General features: G+C 39.9%; 1 protein-coding gene across 4 annotated transcripts in view; it reads left to right on the top strand.

Annotated features, from left to right (window-relative positions):
- The window catches only part of LOC132124262 (acid-sensing ion channel 1C), a 73,975-nt gene that overhangs the window by 17,875 nt on the left and 33,366 nt on the right, over positions 1-22,734 (top strand). The gene's annotated exons all lie outside the window — the stretch shown is intronic.

Below are 22,734 nucleotides of genomic sequence, written 5' to 3'. Positions count from 1 at the left end.
TAGCATGTTGCTAGCATGTTTCTAGGAATTTTCTAGCATTATTAGCAAGTGACTAGCATGTCGCTAGCATGTTTGTAGCATGATTAGCAAGTGACTAGCATGATGTTAGCATGTTACTAGCATGTTCCTACCATATTTCTAACATGATTATCATGTCGCTAGCATATTTCTAGCATGATTAGCATGTTGTTAGCATTTTTCTAGCATGATTAGCATGTGGCTAGCATGTCTCTAGCATGATTAGCATGTTGCTAGCATGTTTCTAGCATTTTTCTAGCATTATTAGCAAGTGACTAGCATGTCGCTAGCATGTTTGTGGCATGATTAGCATGTCGCTAACATGTTCCTAGCATGATTAGCATGTTGCTAGCATGTTTCTAGCATGATTAGCATGTATGTAGCATGTAGCTAGCATAAGTAGCAAGTGATTAGCATGCTGTTAGCATGACTAGCATGTCTCTAGCATGTTGGTAACATGTCTAGCATGTCTGTAGCATGTTTCTAGCATTTTTTTAGCATGATTAGCAAAGTGACTAGTATTTTGTTAGCATGATTAGCAAGTGACTAGCATGTTTCTAGCATGACTAGCAAATGACTAGCATGTTGCTAGCATGACTAGCAAGTGACTAGCATGTTTCTATGCTAATCCAGGTAAAAACAGTTGATTCAGTTAGAAACCAGCTAAGACCAGCGTGACAGTGGCCAAAACTACTTTAAAACCATGTTTAAAGCATGTTTCTAACCTGATTATCAAGTTACTAACGTGTTGTTAACATGTTTCTATGATAATCTAACTAAAACCAGTTGATTCAGTAAAGAAAACCAGCTAAGACCAGCGTGACAGTGGCCAAAACCACTTTAAACCACGTTAGAAGTATGTTTCTAGTCTGGTTAGCCAGTTACTAGCATGTTGTTAACATTTTTCTATTCTAATCCAGCTAAAACCAGTTGATTCAGTAAAGAAAACCAGCTAAAACCAGCTAAGACCACCTAAGGCCAGGGTGACAGTGGCCAAAACCACATTAAAACCATGTTTAAATCATGTTTCTAGCCTGATTAGTGAGTTACTAGCATGTTGTTTTCATTTTTCTATACTAAACCAGCTAAAACCAGTTGATTCAGTAAAGAAAACCAGCTAAAACCAGCTAAGACCACATAAGGCCAGCGTGACAGTGGCCAAAACCACTTTAAAACCATGTTAAAGGCATGTTTCGAGCCTGATTAGTGAGTAACTAGCATGTTGTTAGCATGTTTCTATGCTAATCCTGCCAAAACCAGCTAAAACCAGTGGATTCAGAAAAAACAGCTAAAACCCAGCTAAGACCAGCATGAGAGTGGTCAAAACCACTAAAAAACCAGCTTGGGAGACTAGCCAAAACAACTGATCATCTTAGGCTGGTTTTAGCTGTATTCTCAGTAGAGAGTTTTTAAGGTTTGCTATGGTAGTAGACAGCTTAAATACATTATAAGTCTTATTTTGTAAAAGTTTGTACCCCCTCAATGAAAGTCTATGGGATTTAAGGTAGTTTTGGTAGTCTGGTTTACGAAAACCATAAGCCAGATCAGTTAGAAAAGATATAGCAACCCGAGTCAGACCAGTCTGAAGGTCTGACCCGAGTTTGGTGGTTCTAGCTTGAAAGCTCTAGGAGGAGTTAGTGTTTAAAATAGTAGATCAGTAAGTTGGCTTTTTCGAGCCAACTTAATAAAGGTGTAAATAACATCATTTTGCTAGCAAAGAAGATTCTCTTCACTGTAGATTTAAAGAAAAACATCAGACAGATTCTTAAAGGAATAGTTCACCCAAAAATAAAGATTATGTCCTAATTTGCTTATCATGGTTATTTAAACATGCAATCTTCTTGCTTTTGTCAGACACAGTCAGACGCAAAATAAATGTATCAATTAATCACAGTGTTACTTGGCATGCAGTGAAAGTGAATGGTGAGCACAACTGCAAAGCACCAAAAAACACTATTAAACTGTTATAAAAGTGGTTAAAGACTTTAAATTGTACTTCACAAGCTACATGAGGAACAGATCAAAAATGTAACGTTATTCTTTTAAATTTTCTTTCATCTTTTCTCACCATTCACTCTCATTGTATGGAAAAGAGCAGCAGGCAGATTATACAAAATTGATTTAGTTTTTGGTTGAAGAAAGAAAATTCTATGAATTTGTATTATTATTATTATTATTTTATAATATTTTTTATAATATTACCTATTATAGAAAATTCCGTGGGAATATCAAAATGTATTATTAATAATATTATCATTAAACATGTACAGATCATTTTTGGAGGAATGTTATTATTATTTATACTAATATATCTTTAAGCATTTTCACAGATTATAGCATAATAAGTGCCAGATTCAGTTGGGGGATGGCAAATCTAGATTTGACTTGTTACGGCACAAAATACATGCAGCTACTCTTTAAAGGAATAACATTTAATAACAATTTTTTTTTTTTTTTTTACTTTATTATTTGGTTCATTCCACTGATGAAATTGTTTGGTTTTGAAATTGATTGAGTCTGTTCGTTTGCATCAAACATCAAAACCAAAGGTTTGCTAAACACTGGTTTGAACTCCGCAGATGACACATTTTCTGCACAGCTAATTTGCATGTATTTGTCACCACCACGACCCCTGCGAGAGAGGGCCGTCTGTTTGAATGGCGCAAATATCACGACCATTTAAATATCACATATCATTGGTATTCTGCGTCCTGAGTCTGTGGGATTCCGAGGCGAGGGATACCGCCGGGAATGAACAATGCCTTTTGAGCTAGACTCAAATCGATGAGACAAATATGCAGGTCTGAATGTCACAGCTTCCATTCACAAGAGGACTGTTAAATTACAACAGATGACTCTCTGTTATAAGCTTGGAGACTAATACTGATATGCCCAGCATCAGTCATTCTGTTTTGAAAAAGCACACGCTTCTCACCTACGTACATTCATTCATAACACTGCAACACAGTACCAGCATTCTTTATCATGCAGGAGTAAACCAAATGTTCTTTATACACTATATTGCCATGAGCTGCATAGACTGATCATTTTTTGCTTTACAGAATGATTATGTGTCTCTCAACCAGTCCATGTCGGCCTCTGCTACATTTAACTAGCTTCTGCAGGTGACAGATGAATTAGCGTCAAAATACTGTAATGTGTTTGTCTGGATGCACAGCTTTTAATGTTAACAACAGAATATATAGGAAGTAGGTTTGTCACAATACACCAACATATCAGTCTTTATCAATACTAGTGAAATTTTACAGCACCATTTCTGATACTACGGGAGTCTGGTTTAGTGCCATGATGTTTCTTTGCAGGAATATTACATATTATAACATATTATTATTGTTGTTGATAAATCATTATCTTTTAATATTCCAATAAAATCTTTAATAGTGCATTAATTTTATATGATTTGCATTTTATAGAACTGTCTGAGGTTTATGTCAAACTAAATTGAAAATCTGTTAGAAGGGACTATTACATGGGTTTACAGACAGATTTTGACCTTTCCAACATGGTGGACATATAATTTAACAGTTTAAATGTATGCATTAAGCAGATGCTTTTATCCAAAGCAACGTACAAAACAAAGTAATTCATCAAATAATTTGGCAAATGTTGCTAAATGTGTAAATGTACAGTTAATTAAATGTTGCATTTACAACTGTTTCTACTGAATAGATTTCTTATCACTGCACTTGCTTCTTTTCCTATTGACAGGCATGCAAAAGTAGCCTTGTACTGTATTGATGAAATTATCTTTGCAAGCAACATGTATTTCATTATATTCCAATATATGTTGCACCAGTGCACAATTCTTTTTGAGGCTAGAAATATACAAGCAAGTAATTGACTTATATTTTCCGCCTGCTGCCTTTGACGTCATGTTGTCAAGATTTAATTTCCTGTGGCTTCAGAATCCCACTGTTTTCACGTAATTGACTGTAGAGTCGTGGCCTTATGAGCAAACATTGCCAGCTTCAGTTGTGCAGTTCTGATGACTGTGAATGCTGACAAATGCTAGTTTTCTCCTCTAATTGAGAAGACCTGATTCAGATCTAATTAGCATTCTGAAACAAAAGAGAGCAAAATCTAGAAAGCAGCCTTGAAAAGCAAAGGCAAAGTGACTCAGTGTACCAGTGCGTGACTGAATACATATTTAAAGATCCAATATAAAATAGCAAAGCAACATGTTGTGATTTGTTGTTGAACTGTGGAAATCAGTCTGTCAGATGGGTGACATCAATGCCCAATAGCTAAAAAATTACACCGCTAGTACAGCCCTGTGAAAGCGATATCTGTTTGACCTGCAGTTCTCGCTTTTCTTCACACATCTCGCCGTAACTTCCACATGCCTCGTGCTCTTGTTTTTCAGTGTTTCATTTTAATGGAAGCATGTATCAGAATGCAGCCCATCTCATACGCTCAATGCCTGAACTTCAAAGCGGTAGTCTTGGCTCTTTGAAAGGACTGTGAAGAGCAATCAGAGGTTATGCTGCGTCTTTGAGTTGAATCGGTTCATTTGAGATGAACTGTACAAGTCATATGAATGACTGTAGATGTATCATATATGTCGTGCACAACACAATGAATTGAATTCAAACGCAACTAAAAATCATCATTAACATTAATGTTGCTGAAACCTTTTTTACTTTTTGTTTCTTACATGGAACACAAAATAGATGTTTGGATGAATGTTTACACAGCTTTTAAGTTAACATTGATGATAGCTTTTTGTGATTCATTTTTTTTAATGAATACTTTTATTAAACAAGAAAGCAATAAATGGATCAAAAGTGACCAGTAATGATTAAAATGGTTTTTATTTCAAACTTTGTTCTTTTAAACTTTCTATTCATCAAAGAAAATTGGGAAAAAAATATTCACATAAAAAATAATAATAATAATAATTGTAGTATTTCCAGATATTTCCAGATATTACTGTTTTTACTGTATTTCTGATCAAATATATGGAGCCTTCTTTCAGAAGCATTAAATAATTAAAATGGGTTAAATATTCTTAAACTTTGAGTAATTTGTCGGAAAACCTTGTGGCTACAGTGTTAGAAATACTGTGTTCAGTGATTTGTGTAAAAAAGATTTTAATAGCTGTTTATTCATTGAAGTTGCTTTTTTTTTATTCTGGTCTGTGCACACTTGCAGATGGACTTTTTTATTCTTTAGCATCTTGTACTGTGAGCATTCCATCTTTAAAGCATCATGCTCCGTTAAAATAGTTTTTAAAGCATGTAAAAACACATCATGTGTGAGGGCGTACTTAAGACTAACTAGTCAGATACCTATTTGAGCATTCCAAAAATTACACAAAAAAATAAAACAGTGATGCAAATTAACGGTGAAAAGTATAAGCTGGGAGTATGTTCAGTTAATACAAGATTTTGAACACAATTGGATTTGCCATAAACAGTTCCAGACGAGATATTGGAGCACATGACAGCTAGAGCAGAGATCGATATTTTGAATTGAACGTGTGATTTAAAAACATTTTTTTATTGAAAAAATCTATGATTGGCCTCACCCGTTCCCCATCTCGTTTAATGATCTACTTTTTATTCTTGAAAGCTTCTCTGCGCTGTAGTATGCATTTCCCATTTTCATGCATCCTCCCCGTATGAGGCGATGAGTCACTCGTTGGCAGATCCACGGCCGTTACCGGTGGCCACCAGAGAGAGACGCAGCATCCACCTTTCTTATTGCGGTGCAGACCTGAGCCCTTTGAAATGGCTGTAATTACCTCTGCTTCAGTCACTACCGTTACAGTGGCCAAAAATAGATACAGACAGGACAGGAAAGCTAGAATTGTAGCACATACGCCCAGCAGTTCAAGTGTGCGCTTCGGCAGGTTTGATCTGCAGAGCTCATTAGCTGATGTGTTGGGGAAATATTTCTCAGAGCAGACTGTGGCACTAAATATACTCTCCATAACCCTGCTGCAGTTAAGGAGGTCGTGATGGATGCCTCTAAACGCTGGATAAAGGACTGATGGCCATTGGTCTATGAAGTCCATTTATCTTTCATGCTAGCACTGTGTACACAGAGCACAGAATGCAACAATATTTCAATCAGCTCAGCGCCGGTGCTCAGCTAACCGTTGCATGTCTCTGAAAGTGAACATCCGATGCTGGCTACAGCTGCCAACTTCAACAGAGCAAAATAAGGGACACTTGGTTTCTTTTTTTAGGAGAATGAGGTACACTCTATTCATGTGCCATCTTAGTTTCAGCCCTTGTTCTGAGGTGAAAATCCTTTACCTAATTTGGTGTTCCATGTCAAGCATGACCAACCCTCTAAAAACTGCTTGTAGATCTCTCACTGTGCTTTTTATCACCAAGTTTTGGATTTAATCTTTTTGTGAACTTGTTTTCTTTCAATTAGCACAGGTTTTGTCTGAATGGTTGTAGGCATCAAACTGTTTTTGAGAGAATATTGGCAAAATTCTCCACAAATAAATCTTTATTTATTTTTTACTCAAACACTGAGGTGCATAAGCTCAGAACAATTATGCCTACAATCAATCATTTTGTTAAAAAAGATTCAATCCAGTATATGGCAATAATACAGCATAACAAGAAATTTTAAAGCATTTTTTTTTGTAGGTGTAAGTGTAGGAAGGTAAAAAAAATACCTTCCTGTGACGTGCTTATATACTGTATGAGTAAAGTCAGTAGGGTTAAGTATTGACCAGCTTTTTTTGGGAAAAAGAAAATCCTCTCCAGGTCAAAATGGCCAAGACACAACATGAGCATTAATCTATCGGTGACAGGTGACATTGTGAACACATTGTATGTTGTGTATAAAATGAGAGTTAAAAAGGCTGAATTAAGTGCTAAATACTTTTTGGCCTGGATTTACATACACTGTTTAGATTAAGCCAGATTAGTTAAATTAGGATATTTTTAAATTAGGATATATAAATTATAATATATAATATATAAATTAGGATAGTTTTTGTTATTTAATTTTTTATGTGCTTTAGAAAAAAACACATTACTATTATGCACCTTGATACAAATCAATGGCACTGACATTGTAAGATATTTCAGTGCAAGGTGATTTAAATTAAGTTCAAGCATGCATTTTAGTCTGAGACTAGCTGGAAACTGGATACTGTTTTTTAAATGTATTTATATTTTTATATGCATGCATTTGCCATTTATGCAAAAAAAACTTGCATTGCATTTATATTCTACATTTTATCAGTTTACGCATTCCCTGGGTTTCAAAACCACAATTTTGGTGTTGCTAGCGTCATGCTGTATGGGTTTGAGCACATTAATGTTAAATGTTAAAAGTGATTGCATTTGTTGTAATATACTGTATATTAAGATGAACAAATCCAACTTTTAAGCAAAATTCAGACCTTTTAAAGGAATAGTTGACCCAAAAATTGTCATTCCAAATGTGCATGAATTTGTTCGTTGTTAAAGACAAATTAAATGAAAGCCAAAGCTTCAATGAAATCCAATCTTTTTCAAAAGGATTAAAAAATTTGGGGTTGATAAAATTGCATTTAATGTTTTTAAAGGAAGTCTCCTATGCTCACCAAGGTTGCATTTATTTGATAAAAAAATAGAGTAACAAGGTAATATAATGAAATATTGTTACAAATGTTAATAAAATTTATTCAGATAGCAGTTAATATGTAATTTATTCCTGTGATGCCAAGCTGAATTTTCAGTTTTCAGTGTCACATGATCCTTCAGAAATTATTATAATATGCCAATTTCCTGCTCGAGAAACATTTCCAATAATTACCAATGTTGAAAATAGTTATGCTACTTAATATTTTTGTGGAAACCTTTTTCAGAATTCTTTGATGAATAGGAATTTAAAAAGAACAGCATTTATTTGAATTTGTTTTTTCATAAAATTAGAAATGTTTTTACCATCACTTTACCATCTCTTACCATCATAGTGCAGCTTGTTTTCTGTTAAGCAGAAAAAAAGAGGAAGTCATAGAGATTTGAAACGACATGTATAAGTAGAATATTCATTTTTGGATGAACTATCCCTTTAATTTCAACTTGGCAACAAATTCAGTGAAACATGCACTTGTAAAATGCACTAAAATTGGACTGACTGTCTTTGGCACCTTTTACAGAAACACATTTTGATGAGCCGTACATCCAAAAGTGCACAAATCCAACAGATAAAAGTTGGATAGTAGAGTTACTCTTCCTTGATCTTTCTTGATCCTCTTCCTGCTGTCAAGTGTAGTAGCAGCCAATGTCAGGGCTCTCGCACATCATCCATCTTTCACAAGTCGTTTTTCATTCAAATATGTCTTTTTAACCTTGACACTTGAATTAGAAAATGACTGCAGTGCAATAAATACTGACGTGTCCTCAGCTGTTTGGCATTCAAATGCAACCTGTGCTTCATATGGATGTAATACCGAATGTAATTTGTTTCTCTTAAATAGAGGACCATTCTGTCTTGACATCCATAATTCAGACTGTCTTGGCTTGTCTTCTAAAATGGCTATAAGAAGGCTTGTTTTGAATTGTTGGCAACTGCTGAATGCGGTTCAATCCTGCGAGCTGTTTGGATGGAAATGAGAAATGTCAATGTGTGTGGTGCAGTTTGTGAGTTATTGGAAAGAAAGTTAAACATATCTGTGGAAGGTCATTGGGTTTTCTTCCTTTAAAAAGCCCCCAAAATGTCAAATAAGACCTCTGGCATGGCATGTTAAAACATGGATCGTGCACACCGTTGTTATATTGATGTTTTTAACATTTAAATAAATTAATAAGCACTTGATGCTAACCAAACAAGTTGTTTTTTTCAGTCAGTATTTCATTCTGTTCATAAACCAACAAAAATTTTTTTTACCCTTTCACAAAAACATTTTCCTGTTTCACAAGATTTTATTCCAGAACACTCTTTTGAATCACAGAAAGCTTTTGTCTCAAGCTCAAAAGAGCCGCTTGATTATGTGCCTTCTGAGAGTTGGTGATAAGAAGCAGTTTCATGTGGATGACTCATCACAGCTGAAAAAGAAGGTCTTTTGCTTTTATATTTGTACCCCCTACAAGTTTCATTTCATCTCTTGGTTTACAGTATGTGATGCTTATATCACAGTCCAATAAATACAGTTTCCTCAAAAATAAACAACAAAAAACAGTGTTGTTCATGATATTATGTTAATGTGAACAAAATGAGTTTGTAAATGAAGTAGAACTATGCATAGCAGAATAATGTTTTCAACTCTCTCGTCTTGTCCTCAGACATTTATGCATTTATTCAAACTTTTAGCACAACTTGGCTCTGCACAGCGTCTTGTTGTCTTCGGAGCATCTATGTCGTTTTATTTCTGTGTAAACCTGCATTTTCCTCTCAATATTTACACTACATGCGTGCATTGGTGGGCGTGGCTAAACAAGCAGTGATGTAGAACCAGGTGTTAATGTTCTCTGTGGAGGCGGGGTTTAGCCACACTATTCGGTCATAAAGTGGCACATTCCACAACCTGTTGTTTTGGCAGAATGGCTTCAATATAAGCTGTTTTTAGAATAACAAGAACCTTTTGAGTTCTGAAACTTACAGGATGTTTTTATAGTGCAGTGACCTCTGATATGTCTTATAAGTTGTTGTTTTTTCTCACTTTTAACATAAATTACAGGCCATAGTGAAGCGATAAGAATTTTGCAAGTTAAAGTCAGTATTTTACCAATAGGAAGACTGATTTTTTAATTATTTTATTTATTTATTTTATTTTTTTACTGTAATTGATATTTACTTTACATAAATTGAATTTAATATTTAAATTACATTTAAATTATTATTTAAATTTTATTTAATTAAATATTCACTATTTTATGCAAATTTATAAACGCTGTTGTGTTTGAATTATTTTGGAAACACATTTTCAACATGTACATTACAACATGTTTCAGTTACCTATTCTGTTCATATCATATACAATTAGTCTACTTAAGTGTCATGTTTATTTAAAGTTTATTATAAGGAAAAAACACAACAACATTTTTTGTATATGTTATGTTATGTTATGTTATGTTATGTTATGTTATGTTATGTTATGTTATGTTATGCTATGCTATGCTATGCTATGCTATGCAATGCTATGTTATATGTTAGCCTTCTGGACTTCACCAATATGAATGATGTACTTCTTGTTTTTAAGTAATTTGATCATTTTCACAGTGTCCTCCTTGTTTCATAAAGTCTAACCACAGTTCTTGAGTTACATTCATATCTAGATACTCCAGCAATTGCCCCTTATGGGAGATGTTTCTTTTAAGTTGCTGTGGTATGAAAAATGTCTGCTGAGATCAAATGTAACTGTAAATGTACAGTGGCCATGAAATCCTTGATAAATGATCCGTGCAAAAATTGGTGCTAGAGCAGCTGTAAATCGTCAACTCTCACACTGAATGTCTCTATTATTCAATAATAAAACATAGAGGAGTGTGAAAAGAACTGCATAGCTCATCACTTCATGTTAAGGGGAAAGTGGTGGTTTAAAGGGATAGTTCACAAAAAACTGTATTATTTTTAAGTCACCCCTATTTTTTTAAAGTACAAAATGAGAATTAACATATTAATTTATGAATTTATTATAATTGATAAATAAATAAATACACAGTTGTTCAAAGGTTTTGGGTTAGTAAGACATTTTTATTTTTTTTAAATAAATATCTTAATAAAGATTCATGTATTTGATCAAAAATACAATAAAAATTGAAATATTGTGATTTAAAATATTTTTTCTACTGAAAAAAAAAAACAATTTTAATATCTTTTAAAAGTCATAAGTCATAAGAAATTTCTGCATCATTACTCAGTCTTCAGTGTCACATGAACCTTCAGAAATGATTCTGCTCAAGAAAAATGTCTTTTTATAATCAATGTTGAAAGCAGTTATTTTTGTGAAAATCAGAATACTTTTTTTCAGTATTTCTCGATTAATAGAAAGTTTCAAAGAACAGTGTTTATTTGAAATAGAAATCTTTTGTAACAATGTAAACATCTTTACTGTTACTTTTATTCAATTTAATACAAACTTGCTAAAGTATACTTTTTTGCAATTAATAATTAGGTAACACATAATTAAAAAAAAAAATTAATGGCCACATATTTGATCTGGCACAACCCCAATCATGTATGATAAATATTAAATTTTATTATATTATTTAAAATAACATAAATTTTATGCGTTTACCATTTTTGAGCCAAAATCTGATGAGTTTTTGCAAAAGGAAAGATTATTGGTGAATAACAACAAAAACGATGACTGTTCTTCGTACAAAGCTACAGTATTGTGTGTTACCAGAAGATTTAACTGTAATAATATCCCACATGAGTCATACATACTTTAATGATTCTTTTACTCTACAATTTGGTCTTTTTTGTAGTTTGAAAGCATCACTATGAATCGTTTTTGTACGGAGAAGAGCAGCGTGAGCCGTATCTTTTCAGCTACATGCAACTCATTATGAGTTCTCTCCCTGAACATGTTTTCTCTCCATTTCTAAAGAGTTAAAAGGTCAGAAATTATTCATCACATCATACGATCATTAGTCTAAAACGTCCTTCGGGATCTGCGAGTCAGAACTAAAATTAAAAAAATAATAATAATTCAGTTAAGTTGGCTTTAAATTTACATTTGCATATTCAGACAGCCGTTCATGTTTGAAAGAATGACGTCGGACATCAGCGATTATGGATTTATGAATGTAGATTTATGCTCTTGTATTAAAACCCTGGAATTACTTTAATTCTGAAGTTCATAATTACCACCGTGTTATGTCAAAGAGACTCTTACTCACCATGTTGTGTTATTTATGATGCATTATTTGCTTTCGGCTTGAATTTTCCCACCCCGCTCATAATGCTTGAGGGCGTACGGTTATATTTTGATGGCCCTTAAACCCCGCTGGTTGTGCTGAATGACTATGTGGGATGTTTACTCTCCTGTAGACATTAAGGTACAGTAGAGTGAATACATTAACACCTGCCTCCGATTCCTTTTAACCAGCTCTCCACTTCTAGCCCAAGAGACTCGCTGTCTCAGTTCTGCATCATCATCCCTGTAGCTATCAGCAAAGCCTGTCAAAGAGCCATGGACAATGTTCATTTACCTAGTAAGCTAAAGGTATAGTTCAGCTACAAATAAATTCTCTCACTGTTTATTCACCTCCACACTCTTAAAAATACTGCCCCTTTATTGGCATTGATGGTTTCATGAAGAACCTTTAACATCCATGGAATCTTTCCATTCCATTCCTTCATAGTGGAAAGATGTTTTTTAGATTATTAAACTATTCTTTACACTAAGAAAAACATGTATCTTTTTATAACTGATCACTGAAAGGTTCTTTGGGGAACCAAAAATGGTTCTTCTATGGCATCGCTGTGAAAAACCCTTTTGGAACCTTTATTTTTAATGCTTTTTATTTCCATAAAATAACCAAAAAGGACAAGGACAACAACACAAATCCATAAAATATTATACAATATGAACAATGAAATTCAGCCCTTGTGCTTTGCTATAAAAAATAAAAAAAAAACAACAACAAAAAAAAATCTGTACCTGTTTTGGTTAAAAATGTACTGCTTTTTAAATTTTGCATGTAAATCTCTGTTTATGCTATATTAACACCAAACCTCGGATTCAATCTTTCAATCTCAAAGTACAACAATTATCCAATAATTTTGGGTAGTAAAAAAACTCTGTGTCTGCAAAGCCAATTAGTTTTAACTAACTAACATTCTCGAAAAAAATTAATAAAATAAAATTATCTCCAAGTCAAAATGACCAGAACACAACAAGAAGGTTAAGTCACTACTGAATGAAAATCTTCCCCTCAGAAATCACACTTTTCTTAGAGAAATCTGCATGATGTTGAGTAAACAATGACAGAATTTGGACATTTAAGTGCTTATTTTGAGATTAAAATGAGCCAAAGCATGTTTGATTTCCATTCAGAAAGGCTGATCTATTCAGTGTCCCAAATCCAGCCCTCTGTTTCTACATTCTCATTAAAGGACAGCGATCTCGCTTTCGCCACAAATATCTTTGATAAGACAGATTCTGACTGAAGGCAGATTCATTAGTTCTCTGTTCAGTCCCACAGATTGGCTCTTCATAAAGTTACACCAGGGACTGGAAAAGTCACCTTTCCCCTTTCAAATGCTAATACATTTTTCTGCTTGAAAGGAATTCACGTCAAACTATCAGGAAAGCGCCAGCGCATGACTGTTAGAGTGTCCTTTTGTTTCTTAGGAATTACCTGATGGATGGATAATATTTTGTAATTTTAACAGAATGCTATTTGTTCTGTTGAATCAAGTGGGATTTCTGATATGGTGACATTAAAGACGTTAATAATTTTACAAAAGATTTTTAATATCAAAGTTCTTTTGAACTTTCTGTTCATTCTAGAATCCAGAATTTTTAGTTTTATCATGGTTTCCAAAATATTAAGCAGCACAACTGTTTTCAACACTGATAATTATAAATTTTTCTTGAGCAGCAAATCAACATATTACAATGATTTCTGAAGAATCATGGGATGCTGAAGAATAAATTACATTTTAAAATGTCTTAACATATAAAACAGTTTTCAAATTGTAAACATATTTCACAATATTAATGTTTTATTTAGTAATTTTAATGTATTTTGGTAAAAACAACTAAATCCTTGGTGAGACTTATTTAAAAAAACATGAATAAAATATATATATAAATCTTAACCAAACCAAACATTTTAAGCTTACATACAAATACAGTCAATTTCAGTTGTTTTACTTCAATGAAAGGTTTGAGTTTTGTGAGGTTTTGGAATGAAAGCTCAAAAAGATAAACGATACAGATTTATTTTCACAGCCGCCTTTGCTCATAATAAGGGTGGCAATAGTGTGTTGAATTTTAAAATGAAATTAAATCATATTGGTCATTGCATTACATAACAAAATTCAAGGTTCCCAAAGTCATAAAGAAAATCTTACAAACCATGGAAAAGGTATGGACATTTCTACAGCAAAATATATATTTTTCTTGTGTAGAGCTGCTTTACGATATTTCATCTGCTCAATATTACTTTTGTGCAAGTGAAAACTTGATTTGTGAATGAGTCATTCTTTTGAGTTAGTTGTGAATGATTTATTTGTTAAATCTCTATGAATCAAAACTATTTTTAAAAACCATTGATTACGACCTTGGCATTACCATAAACTAGAAATGTTAAAAAGTTTGGGAACATCATTATATATATATAATTTTTTGTATTTTTTTTTATGACAATTGTTGTTGAGAAACATTAATGGAATATACCCATAAATCCTGTGTTAAATTTTGGTTTGAATTGCAAAAATGTATTAATGTGAAGTTTTATTTCTGAAAACAACTCTAGCATCATTTCTTTTGCAGATGCTCTTTCTTATAGCTTGCAAAGACCACTTGATTATTATGTAATGCAATGACATTCAGACATTTTGAGTAGCTTATGCAGGTATGACCAAATGCTTTTTGTGGCTTTTTTAATTATTCGGCACATTATACATTCAGGTCAGTATTTGAAAGGTCTTGTTCATGCTGTTGGAGACGGCCTCTTGTGCTATAGAAATGCTTGACTCAGCAGGGAAAATAACCAACAGGAGGCAGTATTGACCATAGGCTAAAGCAGCAAATAATTGGATTTGATGATAATTAAAATCTAGAGTCTTACTGGTTCTCAGTAAGATGGCGTGTTGTATACAGTAGCAGCATTCTGTCGTTTAAGTCACTTAATGCATAATCTAATCCTGTAAATTTAAACCATGCTTCTTTTGGGATCCCTGTCTGTCGGGTTCCCCTGCCTGATGGATTTTCTCTCCTGGCTGCTCTGTACTCCGTTGGTTTAAGACTTGCCTTTTCTAGGAGCTAAGTGGATTTGGCGCTCTTCATATACTAACATTGACATTTCCTGCATGTCTGGGAAACAGGGTGAGGGATATGAAAGCACATGCAGGCTAAGATCAGTAATCTGAACACGTGTGAATGCAGCTCTCTGGATGTTGAAAGGGGGTGAAGACTCATTTGGGCCCTTGTACACTGAAATGCTAATGTAAAGGAAGCGGCGTGTTAAGGCTTCAGATTATGAGCGTCTGCTGTGCTCCACTGATTTCTGAATTGCAGTGACTGAATGCTGCTCGGGAGATTAACTGCTGAACGCACGTGGCTGGAGTAACTTGTTTTCAGCCTAGTCCATTTTTTTTCCCTCCTGTAAAATTATTTGTGTTTGTTTGGCTATTTAGGAAGATCGATTAGATCCGTAATAGACAGAAGACAATAGCTAGATAGGTAAATGGATAGATGCAATTTGGGAACAATAAAACTTTAAACAATCCATCAAACACTGTTGGGTTTTAAGCGGCACTGGTGTAAATAACTAAAACAATCAATTTTGTCTTTAAGCAAGTAAACATTCCATCTTCTGCTTCATTATTTATAGGGAGTATTTAAAGGGATAGTTCACCCAAAAATGACAATTCTGTTATAATTTATTCACCCTCATTTCCTTCTAACCCTACATGACTGACAGGTTTAGGACACAGAAGATTCTTCATTATAACAACAGTTGCAATCGATTGATAATAAATGTTCCACTGAGGTATAAGTTTGAACACACTCAGCATGTCTTTGTTCGTTCTTTCTGTTTATCAATGGCATTTTTATATTCCTTCTTATGCTGATGCATTACAATATTATCAGTCATTTGCATAGTGTTTTTTTATTATTTATCAGCATTTAAGAAAGTCAAAAGTGACAAAATGTTACAAAAGAATGTAATGTTACAAAAGATTTCTATTTCAGATGAGTGCTTTTCTGTTGAACTTTCTATCCATCAAAGAAAAAGGGGGTCAAATTATCAGGGTGTCCAGAACAATGGTTCTCTTACGAGAGCTCTCTCGTACTGCGTCTTAGCTAAGACGCTACGGGAAAAGTCTCTTTTCACGAAATACTGAAGCAAAAAATTATCCTTAATTTTGTATTTTTGTAAAGCGCATTTGCAGCAGTACACAGCCATAGGCGAGACGGCTCGTTCGCTCATTGGCTTGTTCTGCGGCAACTGCACAGCCTATCGAGCGCGGGCTGATGCAACATCAGACCAATAAGTTCCCGCCGAAACGGGTGTGGCCCAACCTATAAAAGGGGCTCGAAAAGGCTGACTCACCTGATTTTTCATCTCTTCAGCGAAGCTCACGCATCGCTGGATCACGGAGGAAGCAAGCGCCGTCTGAGAAAGCACATCAGCAGGACGAGCCATTCTGAAGCTGCTGGCATCGCCGCCTTCCACTGCCGTTCCTGCTGCGCTATCCGGCACCTATATCCTTTCAATTCTGTTATATCCAAGTTGTTTTTTATGTGTGTGTGTGTGTTCGCCCTGCGACACACACTCGTAAAAAAACTCGCGTCTTTTTTAAGATGCCTTCCTGCGGCTCGTCAGAGCCCCACTCAGCGAGGGAGACCGGTACGTCATCTGTGTCTCCTGCCTGGGTGAAGATCATGCAGCGCTCGCGCTCGCTGACGGCGGATGCCCCCACTGCGAGCTGTTGCCATGGTGACTCTGAGGACTCGCCTGGCCTTTTTCTCTGAGCCTGCATTCTCCGCTGCGCTGAGGCGCCGTAAAAGCCTCGCTTCCAGCGGATTCCGGAACCGTCTTCAGCTCAACCGAGCTCGCCGGTTCGCCCTGCTTCACCGGCCCCCCCTGCATCGCTTCCCGGTGGGCAGCGCCCGCTGTTTGCCGGCGCGTCGTCCAAGGAAGTCGATCTCAGGGCCGCGTCGGAGGAAGAGGACACGCGCTCTCTGCTAGCTATGGGCAGTGAGGGCTGGGCGAGCTCCGAGGATCTTGCGCCTTCTGCTCAGAAGCCCAGCAGACGAGCTGACATCGAGAAGGAGCCGGGGCGAATGCTCGTGTTGGCCGCGACGAGTCTCGGCCGCGAGTGGTTTGCACCAGCGCCCCCCCTCTCATTCCCGGCTGGATGGTATTTCCCTTTCGGATGAGCGTACTTCTCAAAGCCCGCCTCATTTCTTCCTGAGCTTCACGAAGAGGTGGCGAAGGCTTGGAACGCTCCATATTCAGCGCGAACTCGTTCGTCTGTCTCACTAGCATTCTCCACACTGATGATGCTAAAAACAGGAACTACCACTCACTTCCGCCGGTGGAACAGGCGATAGCGACGCACCTTTGTCCGCCCTCTGCTGGACGGCGGCAAAAGCGGTGTTGCCATCTAAAGCCTGCTGTGTGACGCTGCGTCGGAACTACTAACGATGGCTGCTTCATCGAAGCGCAGGTGTACGAGTTCCGCTGTGGCTGAGCTCTCACCCAAGCGCGCCGCTGTTTCAGTTCCAGGAATTGTGACCTGTCTCAGCGTTTTCTGCAATGCGCAAGCCTGCACAGTTGCCCGCTTGCCTGCACACAAAAGCCGTTATCACAACAGCTTCAGCAACGCAGCTCGAGACCCCCGTTCTCGCTCTACCGGCCGTCGCGCCGCGCCGCGGGGACCGCGGCAGAGGATTACGGTGAGGCCGGGACCCCCGAAGCCATCCTAGGAAAGCCATCTACGCATGCTGCATGACGATGCGTCGGCACTACACACGATGGCTGCTTCATCGAAGCGCCGGTGTACGAGTTCCGCTGTGGCCGGGCTCTCACCTAAGCGCGCCGCTGTTTCAGTTCCAGAGATTGTGACTGTTTCAGCGTTTTTTGCAATGCGCAAGCCTGTACGGTTGCCCGCTTGCCTGCACACGAAAACCGTTATCACGGCTACCCAGATATTTCCCGAAAAAGGTGTAATTTCTGGTGTCCCGGCCACGGCCGATGGTGCTATAAATGTAGTGACGATGCCCACTGCTCAGTGCCCATCTCCACATATAAGCACAGCCCTTCACACAGGGCTCGCGCCCATAAAAGCGACTCAAGTCGATCACGCGCACTACATAGTAGACGTGCCCACTCCTCAGTGCCCACAATCACTATGTCACACGCGTCATGTGGTTTCTGTAAAAACGAAACCCGTGCACGTTCGTCCGGCCACGGCCGATGGTGCTATAAATGTAGTGACGATGCCCACTCCTCAGTGCCCATCTCCACATGTAAGCACAGCCCTGCACACAGGGCCTGCGCCCATAAAAGCGACTCAAGTCGATCGCGCACACTGCATAGTAAGCGTGCCCACCCCTCAGTGCCCACAATTACTATGTCACACGCGTCATGTGGTTTCTGTAAAAAAAAAAAAAAAAAAAAACCTGTGCACGCTCGTCCGGCCACGGCCAATGGTGCTATAGATGCAGTGACGATGCCCACTCCTCAGTGCCCATCTCCACATGTAAGCACAGCCCTGCACACAGGGCTCGCGCAAATAAGATCGACACAGATCGGTCGAGCGCGCCGCATAGTAAACGTGCCCACTCCCCAGTGCCCACATACACTATGTCACATACGGCGCGTGGCTTCTGTAAAAACGAGGCCCGTGCATGTACGCTCTGCACAGGCAGACAGCGAGTTGAAAGTGGCATATGCAGCCCACAGTCACTCGCAGACATATCGAGTCCCACGGGACCTGCTCAGCCTTCCCCCAGTCGGTTAAGCGCCGGGACGGGGTCGAGGAGGAGCGATCTGCCCGCTGTGATCAGCACGCTCCCCGCCTCAAATGCGCAGCACACCCGAGCGCCGCCGTTGCCCGGTCAACAGAGCGCGCTTCGCATCCAGCCCTTAGCCATTCATGCAGATGCATGGTCAGCACTTCCAGGGGTATCGGATTGGGTGCTAGGCATTATAAAGAGAGGCTACTCGCTACAGTTTTTTTTCGACGCCCTCCGCGCTTTTCAGCGCGCGTCGAAACTACGGTCAAAACAGAAGTAGCACACATACTTCGGGCCGAAATATCAAAACTGTTGAGCAAAGGGGCTGTAGAGCCTGTGTCTCAAGCTCAAAGAGAGGGGGGGGGACTGTACAGCAGATACTCTCTGGTGCCCAAGAGAGACGGGGGTCTCAGGCCCATACTGGATCTAAGACAGCTGAACAAGGCATTGATGAAACGCAGTTTCAAAATGCTTACGACCAGGAAACTCCTCGCGCAGATTCGCAGAGGGGACTGGTTCATGTCAATAGATCTGAGGGACACGTATTTTTTAAATACAGATAGCGTCAAACCACAGGCGATATTTGAGATTCGCCTTCGAGGGCCAGGCATACCAGTTTACAGTCCTCCGTGGCTCCTCGTACGTTTACGAGGTGCATGGATGCAGCGCTCGCTCCTCTCAGACTCAGAGGCATACGAGTGCTGAATTATTTGGACGACTGGCTGGTTCTGGCCTGATCACGAGCGGAGCTCGTGGACCACAGGGCCGTTTTACTCGATCACCTCGAGAAGCTCGGCCTCAGTGTCAATTGGGCGAAGAGTTCGCTGAACCCCAGTCAGACGATCCTGTTTCTGGGTATAGTTCTGAACTCGTGTTCCATGACGGCGCGGCTGTCACCACAGCGCGCGATGGGCATTCAGCGCGCAGCGAGTTCTTTCCGCTGCGGCGCGACCGTGTCGCTCAAACACTGTCAAAAGATGCTGGGTCTCATGGCCTCAGCATCTCCGGTTCTGCGGCTGGGCCTGCTCCGCATGCGCCCCCTGCAGTTCTGGCTGAAGGCTCGGGTGCCGCACAGAGCGTGGGCGTCTGGCCGGCTGCATTTCAAGGTCGATCAGAGCTGTGTTGCGGCTCTAGCACCTTGGACAGCGAACGGCTGGTACCGATCAGGTGTAAGCCTGGGGACTTCCCCGAGTGTGAAAATGGTGTCGACGGATGCCTCCACTTCGGGATGGGGAGCGCTGCTCGAAGGCAGACCGTCCTTTGGCCTATGGTCAGAATGGGAAAAGCTCCATCATATCAACTGCCTGGAAATGCTGGCAGTGGAGAACGCGCTGACGCGCTTTTGTCCCCATATCAAGGATCACCACGTCGTAGTCCGTGTGGACAACATGTCCGTGGTATCCTACATAAATCGCCAGGGCGGTCTCGGGTCCCGAAACCTGTGCAGGCTGACGGAACGCCTCCTGGTTTGGGCTTAGCGCAACGTGCGCTCGCTGAGAGCAGTGCATGTGCCTGGACTGCAGAATCTGGGTCCAGACAGGCTGTCCAGAGGCAATGTTCCTATGGGCGAATGGTCTCTACACCCGCAAACAGTCCGGCTGTTGTGGGAGAGATTTGGCATGGCGGAGGTGGACCTCTTTGCGTCCCACAAAAACGCTCACTGCCCCACGTTCTTTTCCAAGAACGAAAGCGCGCTGTCAGAGAGATGGCCGTGCTGCCCGCTTTATGCGTTCCCTCCCGTCTCCCTCCTTCCGCAGGTGATAGAACGGGTGAGAGAAACGAGATGTTCAATACTGCTTGTAGCACCTCTTTGGAAGAACCAACCATGGTTCCCAGATTTGATGCAGTTAGCAGATGTCGCCCCGTGGCCGGTACCGTTGAGGAGGGACCTCCTCTCGCAGGCCAGGGGCTCGATTTGGCACCCTCAACCGGAGTTGTGGTCCCTCCATGTGTGGGCGCTCAACGGTTACCCGCTGATCTCGCAGTGGGAGTGCTAAATACCATCACTCAGGCTAGAGCTCCGTCGACACGACGTCTGTATGCCTCGAAGTGGTCGGTGTTCTCCAGCTGGTGCACAGCTCGAGGTTATTCACCCCTTAGTTGTGAGGTGACGGAGGTCCTCTCCTTCCTACAGGAGCTGTTGGATAAGGGCAGAGCCCCATCCACGCTCAAAGTTTATGTGGCGGCCATCGCTGCTTTTTCTGAAACGGCGTCCGGTCAGTCAATAGGAAGGAACGATTTAGTCATCCGGTTCCTCAAAGGAGCTAGGAGGCTGAATCCTCCCAGACCTCTGTCAGTCCCTATGTGGGACCTCGCGGCGGTTTTGGAGGCCTTGAAGGGTCCCCCTTTTGAGCCTATCCAATCGGTTAGCCATCAGCATCTGTCGTTCAAGACAGTATTCTTGTTGGCTCTCGCTTCTGTGAAGCGTGTGGGTGTTTTGCATGCGCTCTCGGTGAGCCAGTCGTGCTTGGAGTTTGGGCCCAATGACTCAAGGGTCATACTCAAACCTAGGCACGGTTATGTGCCGAAATCCCTCAACACACCGTTTCGGGCTCAGGTTATTGCCCTGCCGGTGTCAGGGGAGGATGGAGACTCGAGTCTTCTTTGCCCTGTCAGGGTTTTAAGAGCTTATGTGTCTCGCTCTGCTGCCTTTCGGCAGACGGAGCAGCTGTTTGTCTCGTTCGGTGGACGTTCCAAGGGAATGGCTGTTTCGAGACAGACTCTATCCAGATGGATAGTTGACGCCATAGCGTCATAGCCTCGTCGTGGGTGTGGTCTACTGGGATCTCCTTGCAGGATATATGTATGGCGGCAGGTTGGGCCTCGCCGTCTACATTTATCAGGTTCTATAACCTGGAGGTCCCCGCCTTGCAAGCAAGGCTGTTGTCGGTATAGTCGAATCAGGGCCCTGAGGGGAATTCTGAGTTCACAGGCGCTATGCGCTGCCGACTGTTATATGGGCAGTATTGCGTAAGACCCGCATTGCCACATTAGTCAGGCCTTGCCTCGGCTGTGTGATGTCATATTGCTGCATCTACGGATGCTGCTAGATATAGGACGGAGGGCTTTTTCCCTTTTCTGTCCTGGACTCTCTGTGAGTCCCTCAGGTGACTGTGCACTGTAAATCCTGGGCGTTGCTTCAGGTTTATTGGTGTGTGATCCCTGCGCGCACGGCGTTTTACATTGGGTTCCCGTAGCGTCTTAGCTAAGACGCAGTACGAGAGAGCTCTCGTAAGAGAACATACTCCGTTACTAAGCGTAACCTCGGTTCTCTCTAGAAGAGCGAACGAGTACTGCGTTCTCTGCCGTGCGCACAATTCACTCTGGTTCGCTTCGGCGATGAAATAAATTAGGTGAGTCAGCCTTTTCGAGCTCCTTTTATAGGTTGGGCCACACCCGTTTCGGCGGGAAGTGGCAAGAAGGGCGCGAAGCGCCCTTATTGGTCTGATGTTGCATCAGCCCGCGCTCGATAGGCTGTGCAGTTGCCGCAGAACAAGCCAATGAGCGAACGAGCCATCTCGCCTATGGCTGTGTACTGCTGCAAATGCGCTTTACAAAAATACAAAATTAAGGATAATTTTTTGCTTCAGTATTTCGTGAAAAGAGACTTTTCCCGTAGCGTCTTAGCTAAGACGCAGTACTCGTTCGCTCTTCTTGAGAGAACCGAGGTTACGTTTAGTAACCGAGTACGTTTTCAACACTGATAATAATAAGAAGAAGCAAATCACCATACTAGAATAATTTCTGAAGGATCATGTGACACTGAAGACTGGAGTAATGATGCTGAAAATTCAGCTTTGCAGTATGTAATAATATTCTAAAATATATTTATTAGCAAATAGATGCAGCTTTATTTCATTTCATTGCATTAATGCAGCTTATAAAACATTAAAAAATTAATTGTATTTTTTTAAAGAAAGGAATACATTTTCCGACTGTGATCTCAAACTATAATATTGTGTGTGTGTGTGTGTGTGTGTTCGTGCCTGCGTGAATGTGTTTGTGTGTGTGTCACTAGTGTCACCTCACCATCACTATTTTAGGGTTCTGAGTCATTTTCAGCACATTGATGTGGTTGCCAGGGTGTTTTGGGTGGT

The sequence above is a fragment of the Carassius carassius genome, chromosome 42 (assembly GCF_963082965.1).
Source record: "Carassius carassius chromosome 42, fCarCar2.1, whole genome shotgun sequence".
NCBI classification, from domain to species: Eukaryota; Metazoa; Chordata; class Actinopteri; order Cypriniformes; family Cyprinidae; genus Carassius; species Carassius carassius.
Note: the sequence above shows the minus strand (reverse complement) of the source record. Positions and strands in the feature narration are given on the sequence as shown.